Source organism: Muscardinus avellanarius (assembly GCF_963383645.1).
Source record: "Muscardinus avellanarius genome assembly, chromosome: 5".
NCBI lineage: Eukaryota > Metazoa > Chordata > Mammalia > Rodentia > Gliridae > Muscardinus > Muscardinus avellanarius.
The window spans coordinates 101,070,705-101,077,179 of NC_137790.1; positions in this window are offsets into that span (position 1 = coordinate 101,070,705).

Consider the following 6,475-nt stretch of genomic DNA (forward strand, 5'->3'; position numbering starts at 1 on the left):
TTATTTTTTGTTAATGATAATCCCACTTAACATAATGTTCTTCAGTTCCATCTATTTCCCTGTAAATGATGTAATTGTGTTTTTCTTTAAGGCTAAGTAAAATTCCATTCTGTAAATATCCCATAGTTTTGTAATCCATTCATCTGTTGATGGACATCTTGGCTGGTTCCATAGTTTGGCAATTGTGAATTGTGCAGCTATGGACATACATAGGAATGCATTAGTTTGGTAATTTGGTTTCCCTTCTTTTGGGTAGATACCCAGAAGTGGTATTGTTGGATCATGTGGTAAGTTCATTCCCATTTTTCTGAGGATCCTCCAGACTTTTTCCCAAAATGTTTGAAATAATTTGCAAACCTACAAACAATCTATTAGAGTTCCTACTTCTTCACATCCTCAACAGCATTTGTTTGTGTTTGTGTTTTGAATGATTGCCATTCTAATTGGGGTTAGGTGAGATTTCAGGGTAGTTTGATTTACATTTTGATTGCTAATGATGTTGAGAATTTTTTCAAATATTTATTAGCCATTTAAATTTCCTCTTTTGTGAAGTGTCTATTTAGTTCACTTTCCCATTTTCATTGTATTATTTGTTTTCTTAGTGCTAAGTTTCTTGAGTTCTCTGTATATTCTAGATATTAGCCCTGTACCAGAGGAATATTTGGCAAAATTTTCTTCCATTCTGTCAGTTCTCTGTTGAGGTTTTTGATAGTTTCTTTTGCTTTACAGAAGCTCTTCAGTTTAATGCAATCCTATGTATTGATCCATCTTTTAGTTTCTTGTGCCTTTGGGATATTGTTTAGAAAGTTTTTTTCCTGTGCCTTTGTGTTGTGGTGTTGGACCTATGTCCTCTTCAAGGAGCCACAAGATCCCTGAGTCATCTTGAATTGACTATTGTGCAGGGTTAGTAAGTGGGGTTTATTTTCATTTTTCTTCATTTGATTAACTAGTTTTGCCAACACCATTTGTTGAACAAGGTACATTTTATCCAGTGTATGTTTTTGGCCCCATTGCAAAAAAATCAATATGAATATTCAGTTTCACTTTTATTTATCCATTGATATAAAGCAGTATATGTTTGTTGCATTTTAATGCCTAATTCTCCTGTTGAATAAAAATCTTGTTTTCTTTGTACAAAAGCATAGTTCTATCTTATATGTAGCAATTTTATATCCTATAATAATATTATTTCCACAATAAATATAACATATATGTGTTCTACTTTAAACATGTGCCCCTTTCATTCCCAGAATCCCTTGTCTTTTCCTATTTGGTTTAACTTCTCCAGGATCTTTAATTTTACTAAGCTACTGGATGAAAGTATAGTAATTTAAAATATTTTTACAATTTTGTTTGGTCTGTTTCTGAAAATTCATGTTGTTTTCTAAAATTCATTATAGTAGTATTGAGCAGTGGGCCTTGTGGATGTGATTAAATCATGGGTATGCCAGCACAGAATGTATTTGTACCTTATAAAGGGATTGGGAAGAACTAACTTAGATTACTTTTGCTTTGGGCTTCTCCCATCCTGTACAAGTTACGTCCCTTTTTTCCTTTTCTTTTTCTCCTATCACGTGAGAACACCTGCATAACACATCTATGGGGATTAGGCCTTTGCCAGATCTGCTGCTTTCATGATTTTGTCTTCCCAAACTACTTCAGAACATATTAAAGAAGGACACTCATGTGACCACCATGTGTTTGCCAAAGAGTAGTCCAAAAGAGCTAAGGCCATGTCTAATTTTGACACATAGTTCCCTTGCATTTTAGTGCTTCTTCCCATTTATTCCTCTTTCCTTCTGAAATAGCCCTCTTTTTTAGTCTTTTCCCTCTTGTTCTAATCTCTGCTTTTGTTGCTAGTAATAACTTGATTCCTTGGGAAATTTTCTTTTGTATACACTTTGATGGTTTTCCAGTATTTTTGGATATTTTATATTCTTCCCTATCACTATTTTAACTTTGCCTTCTGTGTTTAATCGGTTATTTCAATAGGCTTCTAACTGGACTCCCTGCATTTAATCATTCTTCTTATGCTTCCTGGGTGCCATTACCACTTACAAATTACTACTGTTTTGCCTTGGTAAAATTTTCTCACTCAAGAACATGCCACTCTTTTTTGTGCTTTATGGCTGCCATGTCTAACTCCTGGTTATTTTTCAAAAGACATTTAAACTTTGGGTACAAATTTTTCAAACACCATGACCACTTCATTATCTATATGCATTGTCGTGCTATATCAAATATTCACTGTATTTCAAGTTGCTGAAAGTTCACAATTTAGGCTTTTGATGAAATATTTCTGTATGTTTTACTTTTGCATTGTAATTTTAAGATTCAACTAACATATCTAGGGAGGAAGGAAAGAAGCTGGGTGGGATGTAGAGGTAAATATACCTTGATGTGTGCCTGTATGAGCTATGTAGCTTAACAAGTTTTGCCTCTACTACATGGGAAATAAGATAGATCAAAAAGCTAATTTTTAATCAAATTATAAAATGTTATTCAACATATTCAGGAGATAAGTTAATTCAATATATTCAGGAGATAGCATTTCGTAAATAATTCTACCAAACATTATACAGGGTGTTCTTATGAAATAGTCTCCTGGAAAAGATATTTTTTAATCTAGGTTGTCAATCAATTTATACTATATTATATCCAAATAGTAAGGTTTCTTTATTTAATCTTTGAATTGTACCTACATATAGTATTATATTCACTATCAACTGTATTATGATGTAAGACTATAATATACCAATAAAATATAAAAATAAAAAGTAAGACATTACCTTTTGATTATCTTTATAACTTGGATGCATGTTGATATTGTTTTATGGTCTAGAGTTCTGAAAATATTACATCTATTAAATGGACATTGTGATGTAAAGCCTTATTTGCACCTACTTTTATTCCATTTAATTCTTCTGGAATAGAATTCCTTTGCTAATAATTATAGTATGTTTCTTAAGCTCTTCAACAATTTTTAATTATAATGTTCACAGTCTTTTGAATCACATATGTTGCAAAACAATTCAGAGAATATTCCTTTCTTATACTGAGTTCTCATTAATTATTGTAACAATACTTTGAGCTGTCACCTGTAAATGTGACAGGATTTGTCTTTAGCTGAGAACTTGGATTAAAATGTTACTGATAAATAATTTTGCAAATCCCACTTATCTGGCATTATTAGCCAGGTCTTATGTTAAAGTGGATGCAGCAGTTTGAATGCTGCACATGAAGAACAAAAAGCTGAATAACCTAATTCTGGTTAAGAATAAATGTTAACAAAATCTAAATTAAAAAATAAAACTTGAAAGTTTAACAAAATTTAGTAAAATGGATGGTTTTTGGAAATGTGCACACATGCCTCCTCAGATGACTTGGCCAGAGAAAAGAATAGATGGAGAACTCACTAGTTTTTTTTTCTTTTTTTCTTTTTTCTCAGTCCAGAAGTAATTAGTGTCAATTTTTTTCTTTTTAGTACTGGGGATTGAAACCAGGGAAATTCTAGGTCTGGACTGTAGCAGGAATGTCTCATGCTCAGGCTTTTTGCAGTACATCTTACAATTCAGAGTTACTGGATTCCTCCCACCATAGTCCCTGGATCTGTTTTGGGTCATAAGCTATATTTATTTTGTTTATTAAAATGCTGTCTTTTGAGCTAGGCATGGTGGTGCATTATTGTAATTCCTGCGCTTGGGAGGATGAGACAGGAGGATTGTACAGGTTCAAAGCCAGCCTCTGCTACTTAGTGAGGCTATCAGCAACTTAATGAGACAATATTTTTAAACAAAATACAAAATAGGTCTGGGAGTATAGCCCAGAGGTAAAAAGCCTCTGGGTTCCATCCCCAGTACCACCACCAAAAAAAAAAAAAAAAAAAAAATGCTACCTTCTCAGTAGTTGGACTTAATTTGTTTTAGCTACTGATATATGCTGCATCCCTCCATTGCCATTTTGAATCTCTTCCTGGGATCCTCCTTTCTCAGCCTCAATATCAGGAGAGAGGGAAAAAAGGAGGGAAAAAAGAGGGAAAAAATACTATGTTAATATATGCCATTTTGTCAACATGATCAATGATGTTGAGACTATAGTGCACCAATAAAAAAAAAGTAGTTAACTAGAAACTGTCCTTATGACCCTTTAGAACATCAACTGGGATATTATTAATCTTATCTAGTACAAAGATCAAAATCAGTTTTTCTTGTGTATCCTCTGACTCCAATCAGGCTATATACATAGTCACATTGGGTAACTCCACCACCAAAATACCAGAAAAAATTTTCAATTATTCCTAGCTTTAGAAATCTGTGACCTGTTAAGTGCTATCAATGAATTAATTTGGAATGTAAATGCCAAACAAACTTAATAATTATTTTTGGTTTATCCATAACTCCATGTTTATAGATAAGACATATAAGACGACAACATTATCTGGGATAATTCCAGATAACTTTGATACAGTTCTATGAAATTCTTTTTTTCTATTCAATTAAAAATTTCTCTCAGTGAGTAACAATAATTCTTACATTCTTGCCCTTGGTCTCTCCTCTCATGTAGTGGCAATTCACTAATTCTTTGAAACCAACAGGAGAATCTAATTTTGAATGACTCATCTGATTATGCCAGGCCAGCTGAAGATAATCTCCAATTTTAATTTTTGTTATTGCATAGGAATCTTAAAGATGGGAGTGATATCTCATAATTTACTGGTTCTTCTCACAGACAAAGGAGATTTTAAACTCTTAGGATGGCTGGGCATGGTGGCGGCACATACTTGTAATCCCAGCATTCTGGAGGCGGAGACTAGAAGATCTTGGTTTGCAGACAGCTTCAGCTACTTAGTGAAGCCCTCCACAACTTAGTGAGACCTTGTTTCAAAATAAAGAATAAAAATAGGGCAGGGGGTGTAGCTCGGAGATTGAATGCCCCTGGGTTCCAACCCTAGGAAAATATTTTAGTTTTTTAAAAATGTTCATTACATGATATGTTGATATTATGTTTTCAAATTTATTATATTAAATAAAATATATTGCTAAAATTAATCTCATTTATCTAATTTGTATTGAGAAATACTTGACATATAAAAATTGTATATATTTGAGGTCTACATTTTGAGAATTTGGTATAGATATACATTGTGAAACAAACAATCACTGCTATCTTAAGATCCATCCATATAGTTAACTTAAGGACACAATAAGATATTATCAATTATAATCATATTATTGCACTTTACATCTACAGAACTTACTCATCTTGTCTAATAAACTTTGCACCCATTGATTAACATTTCTGCATTTCCTCTACTCATCTTCTCCATTCTATTCTCTGATTCTATATGATCAGTATTTATCTGACAGCATCTGGAATATTCACCTCCAGGTTCATCCATGTTGTTTCAAATGGTAGAATTTCTTCTTTTTTAAGGCTGGATAATTTTCCTATGTCTTGAGAATTTTTTATCCATTTATTCATATTTCTGATGGCTTTTGCACTTGGTTTTGAGTTTCATTGTGGATTTTTTCCATTTTTCTGATAAGTTCTTTATTGAGTAGTTTTTCATATACCTTTTGACCATTTGTATGTCTTTATTTTTTTAGTAATATCCATTAAGGTCATCTCAAGGCAGAAAAATAAAGTTCAACAAAAATATTTGATTAAAAATTAATTAAAATATTGAGAACTCAGTGACAAACTCAGTAAAACTGAAATCTCAGTGCTCATTAAACAATAACACACCATCCCTGTTTCCCTCATTTCCTCCTCTGTATAAATGTAGATCTTAGTAATTTTAGTGCTCTAAAAAAGCTGCATAATTGAGCAAAGCCTCTGTTCTTCTTCTTTTTTTTTGTGGTGGTACTGGGGATGGAACCTTTCTACCTCTGGGCTATACTCTCAGACCTATTTTATATTTTATTTGGAAACAGGGTCTCTGTATGATACTTTGAACCTGTGTGATACTCCTGTCTCTGCCTCAAAATGTGGGAATTAGAAGTGTGTGCCACCATGCCCAGCTAAAGCCTCTGTTCTAATAAAACATGTGGCTGAGCCTTAAATTCCTAGTCTATTTATTCCCTGGAAATTAAAAGACTAGAACAATAAAAGTTTAGGGGTAAACAGAGAACAAAAGGAAAAACAAAAAGAAGGCTATGGAATTCATATGATGCTCACCATATATGTTGCTCACCATACACTACTTACCCTTCAATAATCAATGCAGAAGTAATAAAGCCTATTTGCAATATATTTTATTTGCTTAAAATGTTTGCCAAAGATAACTTTCTTTAATATTTTTAGGTTTTTGCATATTTAAATTCATCCAATACAACTATGTTAAAGCCTTAGAAAATTCATTAATATGAATTTTTATTAGTTCACTAAATAAATATAACCAAAAAGTATATATAGATTTATTAGGTATAATTATGAGTACTTATTTTTAAGGAATTGGTTCTATTCATTATGAGGA